An 18483-nucleotide genomic window follows, 5' to 3' on the forward strand; every position below is an offset into this window, starting at 1 on the left:
AATTTATGCTATTCTAACAAACCGACAGGGACATAGATATTCGTACATTAAAATTTCCATGCTCTTCTTCTCCGGCCTTCTCCCACTTATCGATCTCGGTCGTGACGTGATAAGGATCACTGCGCATTGGGATTTTTGGACTTTGCCTCGCTTGTAGTTGATACAGCATTGTCAGCATTTTTCCACTCTAGTTTTGATGCTATTATACAACATTTCATTTATCGTGATTGACATTCACTATGAAGGACGCGATTCATGCATACCAGCAAGTCACATGTAAACACGCCGGCATGTTATCACGTTAACGCGAAGCCGGTTTTTTGCCGGTTCATAACTGCAAACCGACCCAACCCTGTTCATGCAGTCGACACTAAGGTAGATATTTGTTGTTCAAATCCAAAGTTGTCAATGTATAGCCCGTAATGTCTGAAATACCGACGGCAACGTATTATATTTGACGTATATTCATTTGACTTTCCCGTCCATTAATCATTGCGGATGCTTGATGCGATCACGGACCGGTATTCTTGTCAATATGGAGCCTGTAATGTCTGTATTAAAAATGCCGAAGGCGAACTTTTGAATGGCGACCCGCCAAAAAGCAAGCCACGCGATTCATATGACGTCAGGAGAAAATTTCCGGTCCATGAATGTTTGATATCTCGTTCCCGTCTCTCCTCTTTACGTCCCTGTACCTCCTTTTAGCATTGTATCATTGCAAGGATCTTTAATTATTTATTTTATCATTGCAAGGATATTTAATAGATCTTATCACGGTTTTCGACGCCATTTTGACGGGTAGGCAAACAGGCTTGAAATAACAGTGTTTGTATGGAAATCCGATGTCAAATAATTTTCATAAAACATCCTTCTGAAAAATTCATGAATTGGAAACTTTTGGCACTAGGAAAAGGATTTTAAGAACAGAATTGGAGGGATGTAGCTGTGACAGAAAGCGTCCAGTCGTGTTTTGAACTTTCCATACATTTCCCTGTATTTTTCCCGCGAACTATTTTTAGTAGCAGCTCACGGCTGGTTCGCTATACAGACAAATGTATGGAAAGTTCACAACACGACTGGACGCTTTCTGTCATAGCCACATCCTTCCAATTTTGTTCTTAAACCGGTCCTTTTTCTAGTGCCAAAAGTTTTCAATTCATGAATTTTTCAGAAGCGATGTTTTGTGAAAATTATTTGACATCGGATTTCCATACAAACACTGTTATTTCAAGCCTGTTTGCCTACCCGTCAAAATGGCGTCGAAAACCGTGATAAGGCCTATTATTTTATTGTAAACAGGTTTAGTTACTTTCTTTTATAAAAGCAAGTCTAAACTTAAAAATACAACTTGTACTCAGTTATGCTTATTTAGACAAAAAATAAATCATACTGCTAATTGTTTAACTGGTTCCCAGTGTTAGTGTTTCTGTGGTAAAACAATACACTCAAATAGAAGAAAGATCCTCGCAGTTAGAACGCAACTTAAGTAGTTGCGAAAAGAAAGCCTGAAAAAAAATTTATCAAGCCAACTGGGAGATGGTTATATTGTGAATTCGTAACTGATACAGTGTGTTGCCCAGTTTCCGGCCGGTACCAGTTTCCGGCCAAAATAGAGTAAACTCGGTTATTTTCGATGGGATTTTAACTCTTCGACCAACGAAGCGATCCGTCGGAAAAACGAACATCTCCGCTATTAACTGGTTGTTTTGGCGGGCATTTTGGTCGAGAAACGAGCGAACAAGAAGGGATTTTGTCCCAGGGGGATACTCGGGTATGAACGTGACGGGGGGTCAGACGTATTTTTTTGGGTCTAAAATTTTCAACTCCTGTATTTTTTTGGGTTGAAGATTTAACCGTGAATTTTTTGGGTCTAAAAAATCTGCACGTATTTTTTTGCGTTCGAATTTCCACCAGGCTAATAGTTCTTAATTACGCAATTCAAGCCAAAGTTCCCGCAAGATCCGAAAGCATGATTCGAATAATCTGCATAATAGGAGTGGCAGCTGCGTATTTTCTAAGCGGCATGGGGCCTGGGGGCCCATGGTTGCGATATATAAACCACAAAAAAAAATATTTCCTCATTCTATGTTCCAAAACTTTGTTTCTTTTTCAGCAGAAAGGCAGTATGTATACTGTTCTTAAAATTGCATTTTTAAGGTATAAAAGTCGTGTGTTTTTTTTGGGGGGGTGCAAAACATTAGGCTCCGTCTTTTTTGACCCTTGGTGGGTGGCATGAAGAGAAGTGCGTATATTGAAATGTTTCAGTAGGTTTAAAGAGCTTACGTCCATCAAGAACTGAATTGCTTCTAAATAAGTCTTTCGCCTTTACAAATATTTGTATCCAGAAATATCGTTTCTGTTTCTGAAATTTCAGCCATAAATTTACTGTGGAGTGGTGTTTGTTTGCTTGCTCAGGGAACTGCATTATCTCCTCTCTGTTTAAAGTCCATAGGGAAAATATGTCGTCTATATATCGTTTCCAAATGAGCGGTTTTAATTCGCTTTGGTTTAAAATCTCCGTTTCAACCTTAGCCATGAAGATATTGCTAAAAAAAAATAGGGAAAAAGTAGGAAAGTGTGGAATTTATAGTATCCTCCCCGTACATTAGTCGGGCATTTTTCACCATATCATCGTCTGTTCCGGGTGCCAGTCATTTGATAAACTCGTGAATTTCACCTCCCAACAACGTCGAACGTTTCAATGGCGTTTTTTATTCTAGAGGACACATTATCCGTCGGGACGAACTTGGCCAAACATTTGTTGTTCGTGTGGTATTAAAAATGCGTTTATAGTATAAAGACGGGTACAAGACGCATTATGGAAGCTCGGCCAAAACAATGAGGTAAAGTGGAACATAAATGGAGAAAATAACTGGAAGTGTCATCTGAATGGACGATGATCAAAGAGATGGAAGAAAACCGTCCCATAACGGACGAAACGAACGTAAAAATTGCATAGAAAGATGAAAGAGGTTTTCATCAGATATTTTCCGACTACTGAAATAAAACTATTATGGATTGTCTGTATTTTTTACAAGATTGATTTGCGTGAAAATTTACCTTGCAGATACAGTGGAACCCGGCTGTACAATTCCGACAACTAGTTTTAGTTTTCATAAGCTAACACTGAAATTCTCACATCTTAATTGCCTGGCGGATAGTGACTTACAAAGTGGATCAGAACATTATCCAATCTTTAAACAATTAGCCACAGATCCGCTCGGGCATAAAAGAGCTAGCAGACGACTGCTGTGCTTTTGGGTGTGCCATCTTGGATGCGAATGCACAGGAAACAAAACAACAGGAAACGAAAACGTAACTTGAATATTTTAATTTCATTCCGGAGTTTCTTTACAAGCTCCTGGGATTGAACATTCTAACGTGCTTTTAGACTGTTCGATTAAAACTTCCGCGGGAATTTCCATGAAACATTGTGAAGAAATTATCAATTCTTTTAAAGTAACGATAATGTTATGCCCGTTCAAACTACTCATATACTCCGGTTTTTAAGGTGTATTTATCTTCCAAACATGTGTAGCTGGATAGACACCCTGTGCTGTCCGGCATTTTTATCTTCTCCAGCATTGAAAATGCTGCAGGGAAATCTGCGGAGACTTTGGATACCCTTGATAATGGACCTGGGAAAATGAAAAAATGAAATAAGACAATGAGTGTGCTAATTTTTTGTTTGACTTTAACACGTCATTTTTGTTTAAAAGGCAATGAAAAAACTCAAATGTTATTCACCTTTAATGGTGAGACTCTTGACACTTTTATTTTTGTTACAAAAAGTTGCGTATGTAAGGACAAGTTCTGCAACAATTGAGAGCTTAGGACCACTCAAATTAAGGCTAATACGAAGAATAAAAATTTCCATGTATACGTAAATCATGATCATACGGGTGAGTGAAGTCCTGAGAAGGACTGTTTGAGGTGACATTGACTGAAATTTCGACAACCCGAGCGGAAGTCATCTTCAGAGTGTGGAACGTCAGTAGATGGTATAAATTTTTCTGGTTGTTGACCTGATTGGTCAGCGAAGTCGAGATGTTATTGGTCGTTTGTCAGTAAGTCGTGATGTTATTGGCTGTGGAGATTGTAAAAAGTGATTAGTACGTTTCGACCCGTCTTTTGTTAAAAGTCCGTTGGTCTATTGTTAGTAAATTTGTCTATCAGTTTGTCTGTTTTATTGATGTTGTCAATAAGTCGTTTCTAAGGTGCAGGTACTGAGTTGTGCGCAACAGCTTTATGGCGTTCGGTTCTACGTTAGTAAACCAGCTTTCCAGAAGGAGTCGTTGATAATAATTTCTACTGTAGGTAACGCACTTGGCAGAGCCCCAGAGGATTATGTGGTTCGTTTGTAAATGTCGATGTGTGGCTACTAGGAATTGTTTCCAGTTTACCTTTGGACTTAGTTGTTGTTTTCGATTCCTCTTCCACCGTTTCGGGTGGGATTTCGTCTTGGAGCACAATCTGCGCAAACAACAACAAAGAGGAACAAGTTTTTTAAAAAAAAACAACTAAAATAAAAAGAAAGTCGCCTAAGTAGTTTTCGATTTACAGCCTGTACTTCGCCTTTTGCAGCAGACATCCTTTCACAACGATATGGTGCTAACTTCTTGCCTGATTGTTTGAAAACTGGATACTGAGAAAAGTATCGATGCACGCACTTTCAAGGTTAAAACGCTTGTGGCAACATTAATTCTGTGTTCGAATTTTGTGTTGTTTGTCTTCTGATTTGTGACTATATGGGACCGCTTTTTTTATCGTAACTTCTGATAACTGAAAGGTAAAGTTTTTAGTGTTATATTACAAGGGTTGCCCGCCTAGACCGGTTTGTGAGTGATGCGACGGTTTGAAAGCTGAAAACCCGTTTAAAGCAGGCCAGAAAATTCGCAACTCGAACTGTCGAAGGCGGGTAAAACGATTATGGACGTTTCTAAAATTGCACGTTCTCCACAAAACCTTGAATTTGGTGCTGACCAAAAGAAAAGCGGGCTCTGGGAACGAGATTGCCGGTGAATGTTAAATCACTGGAGTCGCACATGTCACCTGATGAAGATTCCTCTCCTTAAAATTTTATAATGACATAAAACTGTGAAGTGTAATGTTAGGATTGCGGTGACGATTGAAACCCTTAAAAATCCTGCCTAATATAAATAAAAGTAAATACATCGAATCAGTACTGTCGACTTGATACAAGATTTCTCGAAGTCCGTTTTCTTGGAGTCCAGTTAGAAGTCGACTCGTCACTGACTCGCCGGTTCAGAGTGGTTTAGCCTGTCCGAAGACGTTTAGATACTGTGCGCGCGTGAAAAACGAGAAGAGACACCCCACCTTATTATAAGAAAACTTAAGCAGCGACGACAATAACACCAAAAAAAACGTCACTTGAAAATAACTTTACTTCATTCGTACTACTTCGCCATGATTTCAACTCGTTCAACTCATTTAACAGAAACGGCGAACTACCCAGGTTTTGTCAAGAATCAAATTGGTGGGAGTGGCATTCAAGTAAAAATTAAATTTGGTCATTTCAGGTTGTTGTTTTGCAGAGGCTGGCAAAGAAATTAATCAAAATTTAAAACGCACGTGCAGAGCGATTGTTTTTGCTCATTAAGCGGTTTGTTTTGTGGCGTTGTCGTCGCCGTCACCGTTGCGTAATAAATTAGTTCATCAACACACTAATAAATCTACTAAAGTAGAAGCTAACTAACCGACTAAAATAAAAAGAAAGTCGCCTAAGTAGTTTTCGATTTAAGACCTGTACCTCGACTTTTGCAGCAGACATCCTTTCACAACGATATGGTGCAAACTTCTTGCCTGATTGTATTTGAAAACTGGATACTGAGAAAAGTATCGATGCACGGACCGGCTTTCAAAGTTAAAACGCTTGTGGCAACATTATATATTACCTCGGTTGCCCGCCTAGACCGGTTTTTGAGTGATGCAACGGTTTGAAAGCTGAAAAAAAATTCGCAACTCGAACTTTCGAAGGTAAAACGATTATGGAAGTTTCCAAAAATTGCACGTTCTCCATAAAACCTTGAATTTGGTCATTTCACGTTGTTAACAGGGACCTCAAGCGGCGACGACGACGACGGCAACAAGAACGTCAGAAAACAATAGTTTAATAAGGGAAAACACTGTCTTTGCACGTCCATGACAATAATGGGGTACAAGGAGGACAGGCCTGCACGACTCCCTAGCGCATGTTTTAACATTTTTTATAAGGGAAATGGTCAAAACTACTATACTCGAACAGGACCCACCAAAACTCAAAATAGCTGGTGCTCTCTGCCTGTTACCTCTTTTAATTCCTCAACCTCAAAAGATGGTGTCTTTATTGCATTGCTTGTGGCAACATTAATTCTGTGTTCGAGGTTTTTTGTTGTGATTTCTGACAACATGGGAATTTTTTGATCGTACTTTGTGATAACTGAAAGGTAATATTTTTAGTGTTATATTACCACGGTTGCCCGCTTAGACCGGTTTGTGAGTGATGTAACGGTTTGAAATGCCCGTTTAAAGCAGATCAGAAAATTCGCAACTCGAACTTTCGGAAAACGGTTATGGAAGTTTCTAAAATTGTATGTTCAGTTAGTAAGTTGCATGATCGAATTTTGTGAATGATGGCATTGGACTCTGTGATCGTGCTTGTGATGACGGACAAATCATGAGCTCATTTTTTTGTCAAATCTGTCGAGGGAGAGTACATAGCACTGGCCTTTTCAGAAAGTTCATCTCGTGCCGGATTAGTTCGTCTCCCAGGCCCGATAAGTGTCTTTGGTGATAAATGTTTCTTAACAGAAGTCAACTTTTGTTAGATTTGAATACTAAATATCAAAATCTTATAATTCTAGGAAAACATTGGCTAAGTGGCATGTCTGTAATCATTGTGTAATCGGCGAAAAAAAAAAAACGTTTAAAAAATATACTTATCGGGCCCGGTAAGTTACCGGATCCGTTCGAGAAACGGGCCCCTGATCTCTAGGGATCCCGGTATCTCGGGATGAAACTATTAAATAAATGTAAGCGAAAATATACTTTTATTCTGTGACTACACTCATTCTCTGCTTTCTGTGAACGAGCCCTTATGCAATATATTACTATGTAGAATTTAAGATGATGTAGTTAAAATCGGCATGAAGAATCGTCCTTGTAGCTTTAGTAGTGTAAGAGGTTTTCATCAGTTGAAGATTTAATTCAGGTAGATAATAGAAGCAGTGGAAATCGTTCTAATAAAGCATTGTCATTTTTTTCTATCGATCAAATTGTTGTTAATCAAGTTTCGAACTTCCAGGCCATAATCAAAGATACTTTTATTTTCATTTAATTTATAATGGTAATTGAACTGAGTGGAGTGCAATTTGGTCTGAAATCATACGCGTGATTTCAAAATGGAACGAGCGCGCAGCGCGAGTTCGATTTGAAATCACAAGTATGATTTCAGACCAAAATTGCACGACCTGAAGTTCAATTACCACTTTATGACACCCATTTTGAAATCATACAGTTTTATATTCACTTCAGGAAATTAAACCCGGCTTTTTCTGGAAAAGAGGGAATTGGGGGAACAGAAATTGCAAAATTCTCTCCCCCCCCCCCCCCCCCAAATGAATTTTTTTTTGCCCTATATTTACTGCAATGTGATTAGCTAGTACATTAAGGCCATGAAATTTGATTCGCTATTATTTGTTCATATTCATTTTGTCATTTTGAGAGGGCTAAAAAAGGATGCAATTTAGAGCAAAAAATGGTGCGATTCGTGAATAAATCGCACTTGTGAGAACCAATCAGATTGCAAGGATCACCAGCGATTTCAAACTGGGTGTAATAAATTATCAAATAAATTAACCTTTTAAGTATCAAAGAGCATATTCTTGTGTTATAATGAGTTTTTCCTACCTGATATCAATATGCAGAAACAGATTGGTTACTTTCTCACTAGAAGACCGACGATGCTTTTTTGCGAATGGGTCATCTCAGAAGTTGTCTTAGTGTGAAAGCGGGATAGATATTGTTTGGATAAAAAAGTTGCCTAATTTTTTCAGGTATCTCACGATTCACCATATGTTTACTCTACTATGGATTAACCGGTTTAACAGGTTCCCAGTAACACAGATTTGAACTTGCCAGGTCATTTCACAAAAAGATAAAGTAACTTATGTAGACCAACGTTAGCACTTATAGTTTCCAATAGTGGGGCAAAAATATACAATGATACATTATATCAACTGAGGAAAGTTCCTTTTATATCAGGGTCCTGAAAAGGAAGGGGGAAGGTACCAATCCTATTTCCCAGCCCAATTTTTTTCCGAATCCCATCTCCCAGCTTCCATATCCCATTCTCACTTCCAGGAACATGTCACGTGTAATTATTCAACGCATTTTATTAAAAACTGGATCATTGTATGATGCAATTCCAGGGATTTGATTGGCTAAGCGGCCATGGTATATGAGCCATTATACCATGCCCAAGAAATAGCGACCATTAAATTGTCTTCTGGTTGTTCTTCTAAAGCAAAATTAGTTAGATCTAGCAACATTTCTCGATTTTTAAAATAAAACAATTATTCCACTCACGCTTGTTGGATATGAGATGATTAAAGCCAACTCGGCGCTACGCGCCTCGTTGGCTATCTGGTATGGTAACTTTATTTAGACACGGTAAATCCGTCAGTAAATATTGTAAAGAGATAAAAGATAAAAGATAACCAAAATCATACCTAACTAAACTAACTTACCTAAACTACTGTGACCACATTTTGGTGGGGTAGATTTGCGGGGTGCCCATTCTCGTGGTCTCAGAAACCTGGTTCAAGTCCCTGTTATCTAAGAATTTTCCCTTTGTACATACTCATTTGACTTCGAACAGTCCCTTAGTTTTCTTAAGGATAGTAAAGCGAGAGGTCCCTACGAGCTAGCGCGAAAATCGTCTCCAGTCAAGCACATGTACTGTTCTAGGGGCTGCACTGTGCAGGCTCAAAGCGGGCTTACATTACCGGCGCCCTAATCCGTCAGAAACAAGGAGGGACAGGAAGTACTGTATAAGCGGAAAACGGGCCGGGGCATCTTTTTGCAGCTGGATCTTAAAGAGCATTTTAAACGTATTTTGAGCTTTGAGCAAAGTGAACGTGTCTAGATTTTTCTCTTTTATACGATGAGTTTTCGTGGGAAGATAAGCGACCTTCAGATCAGGTTACTCGATTTAAATAACCCGCCAAGAACGTACCCCGCAAGTCAAAGTTTAGAACTGTGCCAGTTTCAGTATGATTTTCTAAGAAGATCGGAGGGGACAGTCTGTTCACGCACAGTGGCGGTATCAATTTGTTTAAACAATGACAAGAAGCTGGTGGAAATAGGTCCCTTAAAAAAAACCTTAAAAGCAGGGCAGTTGAAATCCTTCAGCACGTTCAGAGCAATATTTGACTAAGTTCAAAGAAAACTCGAGTACATAAGTATGCGGCCGTATTGCAACTTTTTACTTTATAATTTTCAAATGAATGTAGTTTGATATTAATCTCGTAGCCAGATCTCATTTGATTCGGGAATGTCGAAATGGAGATCTGGGTACGAGATAAGTTTGATATCAAAAGAAAAGCTGTTTTGTGGTTGGTTGTGTAGACTGTGCACAGCTGCCTGCTCTCCGAGCAAGCAGGAGAAAACGGGCAAGCGTTGCGACTGTGCACAGCCTATTGGTTGCGAGGTGATTTATATTTACTGGAAGATAACTCGTTTTCTCAACTGCAAAATAAAAAAACCCAAAACATTCCAGCCTCAAATCCTCAAAGAGTTAAAAATGCCGGTTACCCGTCGAATAAAAAATCATTCTTATTAAAAAAAGTATAACCAGTCGAGAAGAGATAATTGAAGTGTTATCACTTGGCTATTTTTGAACGCGCCAAAACCTGAGTAAACTCATCGAGTATCAGGCCTTCCTAAGGTTGGAGAGGTGGGGGAAGAAGGAGATCCAAAAGAGGAAAGAAGAGTTCTCTCCTTCCCCCCCCCCCCGTCTCCATCTTCTCCTCCCCAATAAGCCTGATACTCAGCTTATTATCCTCGCCCATAAAGCATAGGAAAGGCATCGTCTGGCTCTGCAAAGATGGTCTGATCAGCATATTAGAATTGACAATGCTGAGAGTGTACAACAGCAATTTTTTTTTACTGTTAAGCGTATGCATCCGACAGTTGAAAAGTTAATAAACAAGATGGAGACAGAGTAGCTAACGTCTTTCATAACAAATGCTTGAGAAAGTTCGAAGAGGATATATATGTTTGTTGAGGAGACGTATCCTCGGAGACTCAGGGATTCAAGTCGAAACGGGTTAGAATTTTTTTGGCAAAAAAAGGTTTCGCCGAAATTTTTTTTTTGCCTGTTTTGACCCAAGTGTTGATTTTCCCTCGCCCCGGACTATCTTTCCCTGGGTCTCTGAGGACGGAATGGCATTACATCAGAACGCCCGGCAATTAAGAACTCCATAGACTGACCTCCGTTTAGACTGGCAGCCGATAACTTATATAATAATAAGGGCAAGGCTAACCGGATTTTACTTACAAAAGTAGGAGCTGACTGCGTGGACCCGGTTCAATCTCACAGCTATCTGTGGCTGGAGTAACTTATAACAGGCTCTTACAATGGGAGAGAGTATTGCACCAAAATTACGCTTAAAACTAATAGAATGTTAGAAGTTATGCACAGAACGCTCAAACCATGCGAGAGCACAGTTAGGGCATGGACCTGCAAAATTCCCGAATGGAAAATGCCTCCCGCAGCACGGAATCCTTACGTGGATTTTGACGTCAGAGACTAGACCAACCATCAAAACAATGCAGCCAGATTCTTAACAGGCAATCAGTTATAAGCGTTCAAGTTCAAGTTTATTTTTGCAACTATAAATGAAATTACGAGTGTAACTAGCAGTAATCAAAGATTATAGTGCGTCGCCTTAAGCCTGTTCCAAACTGGACAGTTTTTCGGGGTTTTTTTGTTGCCATTTTAGAAATGTGGTGGGCCGCATTATGAAAGCCAGGCTAAGTGCAAAAATTTTTAACAGAAAACTTAAATTAGTTACATATGAATAAAACCAGTTTTCATAATATAAAAAGGTTTGGACTTAGGTTCGCTTTCATAGCGATAGAAGAAAACCGTCAAATAATGGCGAAACGAACGTAAAAAATGCGTAGAAAGATAAAAGAGGTTTTCATCAGATATTTTCAAGTCAACTGAATAAAACTTTTATTGATTATCTGTATTTTTTACAAGATTTATTTGTGTGAAAATTTACCTTGGAGGTGGAATCCGGCTGTACAATTTCGACAGCTAGTTCTAGTTTTCATAAGCTTACACTGAAATTCTCACATCTTAATTGCCCGGCGGATAGTGACTTACAAAAGGAATCAGAACATTACCCACTCTTTAAACAATTAGCCTCAGATCCGTTCGGGCGTAAAAGAGCTAGCACACGACTGCTGTGATTTTAGACTACCATCTTGGATGCAAATGCACAGAATACAAAACAACAGCAAACGAAAACGTAAGTTGAATATTTTAATTTCATTCGTTCTTTCTTTTACAAGCTCCTGTGATTGAACACGCTAACGTACGTATACTTTTAGACTTTTCGATTAAAACTGCGGCGGGAGTTTTCATGAAAATATTTGTGAAGAAATTATCAATTCTTTTAAGGTAACAATAATGTTATACCATTCAAACTACGCATAAAAGCTGTCTCTATCTTCCAAACTGAGCGAGTAGCTGGATAGACACCCTGAGCTGTGCCGCATTTTTATCTTCTCCAGCATCAAAAATGCTGCAGGCAAATCTCCGGAGACTTTGGACACCCTTGATAACGGACCTAAGAAAATGAAAAGAATGAAATAAGACAATGAGTGTGGTAATTTTTAGTTCGACTTTAACACTTTTGTTTTTTAAAAAGGAAATGAAGAAACTGAAATGTTATTCATCTTCAATGGTGAGACTCGTTTCTTAATTAGTCCGTTGGTCTATTGTTAGTAAATTTGTCTATCAGTTTGTCTGTTTTATTGATGTTGTCAATAAGTCGTTTCTAAGGTGCAGGGACCTAGTTGTAGGAAACGGTTTTATGGCGTTCCGTTCTAAGTTAGTAAACCAGCTTTTCAGAAGGAGTCGTTGATAATAATTTCTACTGTGGGCAACGCACTTGGTAGAGCCCCGGCAGAGGATTCTGTGGTTCGTTTGTTAATGTCGATGTGTGGCTACTGGAGATTTTCTTTCCTGACGTTTTCATCAGCTTCTAAAAACTGCTTACAGTTTACCTTTGGGCTTAGTTGTTGTTTTTGATTCCTCTTCCACCGTTTCGGGTGGGATTTCGTCTTGGAGCACAATCTGCACAAACAACAACAAAGAGGAACAAGTTCAGTATGAAAAAAAAAAAAAACAACTGAAATAAAAAGAAAGTCGCCTAGGTAGTTTTCGATTTACAGCCTGTACCTCGCCTTTTGCAGCAGACATTCTTGCACAACGATATGGTGCGAACTTCTTGCTTGATTGTTTGAAAACTGGATAGTGAAAAAAGTATCGATGCGTAAAGTTTACAGTCAACCCAGGTCACGCGCGAACAGTATTTCCAAGAATGAAATGAACATTCGAATTTCTCTCTGTAATGTCCGACGTGTGAATGGAATGTTGGACACTTCTCTGGAAATCGTTCCGAAAAAGACGCGTCAACTGAAAAAAAGATTCAAAATACTTGGGAAACAATTGTTATTCTTGAAAAATTCAATTTTGCAATGTAAAGAAAAATTCATAGCTTTATACCGTCAATAAGCTAGGGAAATTTATACGGGAACTCTGAAATCTCGTTGGCGATTTTGAAAACGGCAGGTCTATTCCGAGGGTGAGGGGTGGGGGGTGGGGGGTGAGGGGTGAGGGGTGGGGGGTGAGGGGGTGGGGGGTGAGGGGTGAGGGTGGGGGGTGAGGGGTGAGGAATGGGGGTGGGGGGTGAGTTCAACAGACGTGGATCTAGACTCTCATATACGTGATAAACGAACATCCTGCAATCTCACACGAAATCACGAGTTCGGGGGTGAGGGTACGTTTAATTTGTTCATGGCGCGAGCTGTGGGGATCTGCGATCCACCTTAACATTATTGAGTTTGACAAACACATAAAAGTAATCCAAACTGTGGCTATCGTTTATTGTATTGCTTTTTTGTTTGAGACTCGTAAGATCTTGGATCTTGGATCGACTAAATGATACAACTGACGTCATATTGGTTTTGATTCTTCAAACTGTAACAAAACTGTAACTTGATATATACAAATAAACTAGATTAACTTTCCCTGGTTAATCATTTACCATATGGCCTTCGAAAAACCGGTTGTTAGGCTGGTTTGTCAATGATACTAAGTGTAAGCGTCAATACTACTAAATGTCGCTATTGTCATGATACAATTACAAATGTCGTTATTGTCATTACACAAACAAACGTTCTGCTCTTGAGATATGAACCCTCTACTCTCAGATTAATTCGGAATCTTAAAACTGCAACACAACTGTAACTGTAAATAATCTGGATTAACTTTTATGAATTTGCCAAAGTGGCTTATGAAAAACCGGAATCTAGACTGGTTTTGTTGAATCGTTACTTTAACTAGCGAGCAGTTTCCTTCCTTCACCCCCCCCCCTTTTTTTTTGGTGGGCAGGGAAAAAATGTTTTTCCCTTTTCTCGTTTGTATTTGGGATTTGAGCATGTTACATTTCGAATCTTCATTTCTAATTCTCTCTAGGATCAGAGAAAAAAGAAAGAAAAAAGTTCACTGCCTTCAGTTTATAATTTCTTTCAATTTCAGATTTCCGTTTCTCCCTTCCTTGTAATCAGAGTTCCATTAATAGAAAACGGAACATAAAAATAAACAACAAACATGTTTTTAGTGACTAAAATATGCTGGTATCACTTATATTCGAGAGATAACTCTCACGACAACAAGCTCTAGTGTATTTGCCGTTGCCGATTAAGGCATTTCAATGGTCGAATCGTCCAACTGAGTAAAGCTTGAGGTTGGCCGCTGATTAAGATTGGTCCTTAAAATTTTTAACGGACGTGGTAAATAAAGCTGAAGTAACGTGTACTGGGACTTCAGTGGTACAAACAATTACAGCTGACAATAAAATTATCAATTCAATTCAAAAAACAAACTTAGCACAGAAATTTTTTGCGACACTTTCTAATTTTGCATATTTCGTGAAAACGGGAAAATTCAGTCACGAAAATTAAATTAAGTGACTTGCCGTGCAAGCCTTTAGAATATTGGCCAAAGCCAAGTGCTGCGATGTACACTTCAAAATCTCGAAATTCACGTGTCGCGAAAAATTCATTTAATAATGTACACAAGCCAACGAATCTCATGTTAGTGGTGGTATTCACTGTAGTCATGTTGGTGCTTTCAAACGGAACTATACTGAACGAGGATGCACAGGGGGATGATTTCCGTCCTTTGCTGCATGCAATTACGATGACATTTCTATTTTTATGTAATTTTTTTTCAGTTTTCGCTCGCACCAATATGATACCGTGAAAATAACCTGCATGGATTACATCTTGACTTGTATCCCCCTCAAGAAAATTAAGGCATGGGTCTCTAGTTATTTACTTGAAAAAATAAGAGGGTGGCCTATCATCTGAAGATTTAGCCGTAACTTCGTGGGACTTTGGCAGAGTAACATGGTTGCAAATGTCAAAGTATTGACATACACGATGTATGTAAATTGAGTTACGTGGTACGGCCGTAACGTCGTGAGACTTTGGAGAGTAACATGGTTGCAAATGTCAACGTATATGAGAGTCTATGAGAGTCTAGATCCACGTCTGTTAAACTCACCCCCCACCCCCAAACCTCACCCCCCACCCTCACCCCTCACCCCCACCCCTCACCCCTAACCCCTCACCCCTCAGCTCCCACCCCTCACCCCTCACCCCCCACCCCTCACCCCCCACCCCCCCACCCCCCACCCCCGGAATAGACCTGCCGTTTTGAAAACTGACATGTAAATTTCAAAACTCCGTTCAAATTTCAAAAATATCGTACACGCGTGACCTGGGTTGACTGTAAGGCAGGCCAGAAAATTCGAAACTCGAATGAAGTAAAGTTATTTTCAAGTGACGTTTTCTTTGGTGTTATTGTCGTCGCTGCTTAAGCTTTTTTCATAATAAGGCGGGGAGTCTCTTCTCGTTTTTCACGCGCGCACAGTACATGTCTAAACGTCTTGGGACAGGCAAAAGCACCCTAAAACGTCGAGTCGACAAGCCGAGTTTTAACTGGACTACAAGAAAACGGACTTCGAGAAATCTTGTATCAAGTCGACAGTACTGATTCGATGTATTTACTCTTATTTATATTAGGCAGGATTTTTAATTAGGGTTTCACCCGTCACCGCATTCCTAACAAGGGACTAACAATGTGGCAACAATAATCCCGTGTTCGAGTCTTGTGCTGTTTGTCTTGTGATTTGTGACAATATGGAATTTTTTTTTCTTGCCTTGTGAAAACTGAAAGGTCACGTTTTTAGTGTTATATGTGACAAGGGTTGCTTGTCTTAGGGCACAATCTGCGCAAACAACAACAAAGAGGAACAAGTTTTCAAAAAAACCAAATAAAATAAAAAGAAAGTCGCCTAAGTAGTTTTCGATTTACAGCTTGTACCTCGCCTTTTGCAGCAGACATCCTTTCACAACGATATGGTGCGAACTTCTTGCCTGATTGTTTGAAAACTGGATACTGAGAAAAGTATCGCTGCACGCACTTTCAAGGTTAAAACGCTTGTGGCAACATTAATCCCGTGTTCGAGTTTTGCGTTGTTTGTCTTGTGATTTGTGACAATGTAGGACTTTTTTGATCGTACCTTGTGATACCCGAAAGGTAAAGTTCTTAGCGTTATATTACCAGCGTTGCCCGCCTAGACCAGTTTGTGAGTGATGCAACGGTTTGAAAGCTGAATACCCGTTTAAAGGAGGTCAGAAAATTCGCAACTCAAAGTTTCGAAGGTAAAACGATTATGGAAGTTTCTAAAATAGGCCTTATCACGGTTTTCGACGCCATTTTGACGAGTAGGCAAACACGCTTAAAATGACAGTGTTTGTATGGAAATCCGATGTCAAATAATTTTCATAAAACATCGCTTCTGAAAAATTCATGAATTGGAAACTTTTGGCACTAGGAAAAGGATTTTAAGAAAAAAAATTGGAGGGATGTAGCTGTGCCAGAAAGCGTCCAGTCGTGTTTTGAACTTTCCATACATTTGTCTGTATTTTTTTCCCGCGAACTATTTTTAGTAGCAGTTCACGGCTGGTTCGCTTGCAGACAAATGTATGGAAAGTTCAAAACACGACTGGACGCTTTCTGGCACAGTGCCAAAAGTTTCCAATTCATGAATTTTTCAGAAGCGATGTTTTACTAAAATTATTTGACATCGGATTTCCATACAAACACTGTTATTTCAAGCGTGTTTGCCTACTCGTCAAAATGGCGTCGAAAACCGTGATAAGGCCTATTGCACGTTCAGTTAGTAAGTTGCATGATCGAATTTTGTGAATGATTTCATTGGACTCTGTGATCGTGCTTGTGATCACGGACAAATCATGAGCTGTGATCATGTTTTGCCAGTGAATATTAAATTACTGGAGTCGCGCATATCACGTGATGAAGATTCCTGTCCTTAAAATTTTACAATGACGTAAAATTGTGAAGTGTAATGTGAGGATTGCAGTGACGGGCGAAACCCTTGAAAATCCTGCCTAATATAAATAAGAGAAAATACATCGAATCAGTACTGTCGACTTGATACAAGTTTTCTCGAAGTCCGTTTTCTTGGAGTCCAGTTAGAAGTTGCCTTGTTTAGAGTGCTTTAGCCTGTCCCAAGACGTTTAGATACTGTGCGCGCGTGAAAAAAGAGAAAAGACTCTCCGCCTTATCATAAGGAAACGTAAGCAGCGACGACAATAACACCAAAGAAAACGTCACTTGAAAATAACTTTACTTCATTCGTACTACTTCGCCATGATTTCAACTCGTTCAACTCATTTAACAGAAACGGCGAACTACCCAGGTTTTGTCAAGAATCAAATTGGTGCGAGTGGCGTTCAAGTAAAAATTAAATATGGGTTTGTTTTGCAGAGGATGGCAAAGAAATTTACCAAAATTTAAAACGCACGTGCAGAGCGATTGTCTTTGCTCATTAAGCGGTTTGTTTTGTGGCGTTGTCGTCGCCGTCACCGTTGCATAATATATTAGTCTGATTAGTTCATCAACACACTGATAAATCCACTAAAGCAGAAGCTCTGTAGCTAAGTAAGCAACTAAAATAAAAAAAAGTCGCCTAAGTAGTTTTCGATTTACAGCTTGTACCTCGCCTTTTGCAGCAGACATCCTTTCACAACGATATGGTGCGAACTGCTTGAAACTGGAAGAAGACAAAAATCAAGTTCAGAGAGGAGCGGGTGAGGCGGGGGGGGGGGTGGGGGAAGTTTGGTGAGTTTGAAAGGTGAATACTCGTTTAAAGTAGGCCAGAAAATTCGAAACTCGAACTTTTGAGGGTGAAACGATTATGGAAGTTTCTAAAATTGCATGTTAGTTGCATGATCAGATTTCCCTTTGTGAGATCGGCTTGAAAAACACAAATCTACCTGGAAGTTAAAAAAAGTATGCCCTACAGTAATTTTGTAATTTTAATTCCCGAAAAAACTTCACTTGCTCATCGGACAAGTGATGATCAGAATCCACTAGCCCCAGTAGCCCCGGACTATAGGACACGAATTTGCATGACGTAGCTGCACATGGCGTGCTTCTGTGAACTTTGAATAATAATAAAAAAGTGAAATTTTTTAATCGGCGCATCAGAATAATCTTATTTAATCTGTATAGAATAATTTGACAATCATTTTTATAGTACAAGAATGGTTATTTCTCGTTACATAATCGGGCAAAGATATAATTTCTTTTAGCTTGCAAGGAAGTTTCCGCAGCCGTCTTAATTTCAATTACTGATGTGTCATCTGCATTCACGAGTTGGCTCACAGGAGCCTTTGATATTGTAGGCCAGAATGTTGAAAATTCGAACTTTCGAGAGTAAAACGATTATGGAAGTTCCTAATTAAAATTTTAATGTTAGTTGCATGATCGAATTTTGTGCGGTTTGTCATAACATTGAGGTCTTAAAAGACTATTTTTATTACTTTAACTTTGAAGGCCGATTAATACATTATAGTTATTCACTTATTGTATTACTGAAGTCCTGAAGCAATTACGAAACGTTTGAATACAGAGTACCACGCAACACACAAATAAATTGATCTCGTGCTTTTTGGAGAGATGCACTCCCGCTCGTGTCAGACTTCACTGTACTGTACGTCCTTGAACAATCTAAAAACTTGGGCAGTTTGGAACGCGGGCGGCTAACTCGTATCAGCGTCTTTTACCAAAGTGTAAGCTACTACAGTTTATGG

General features: G+C 39.3%; 1 long non-coding RNA gene across 7 annotated transcripts; it reads right to left on the bottom strand.

The window, feature by feature from the left end:
* Nucleotides 1-3316: 3316 nt before the first annotated feature.
* LOC146478042 (uncharacterized) lies at nt 3317-15991 on the bottom strand. Of its 7 annotated transcripts, XR_014865229.1 has the most exons (4): nt 6046-6060; nt 4571-4965; nt 4404-4473; nt 3317-3638 (listed from the first exon to the last, which is right to left on the bottom strand). It is a non-coding gene; the product is annotated as an uncharacterized LOC146478042 (long non-coding RNA). The 7 variants fall into 7 exon arrangements; XR_014865226.1 differs by lacking the exons at nt 4571-4965; nt 6046-6060 and adding an exon at nt 15686-15864; XR_014865225.1 differs by lacking the exons at nt 4571-4965; nt 6046-6060 and adding an exon at nt 12473-12581.
* Between the last annotated feature and the right edge of the window lie 2492 nt (nt 15992-18483).

The sequence above is a fragment of the Pavona decussata genome, unplaced genomic scaffold (assembly GCF_977016875.1).
Source record: "Pavona decussata unplaced genomic scaffold, jaPavDecu1.1 SCAFFOLD_67, whole genome shotgun sequence".
In the NCBI taxonomy this organism is placed as follows: Eukaryota; Metazoa; Cnidaria; class Anthozoa; order Scleractinia; family Agariciidae; genus Pavona; species Pavona decussata.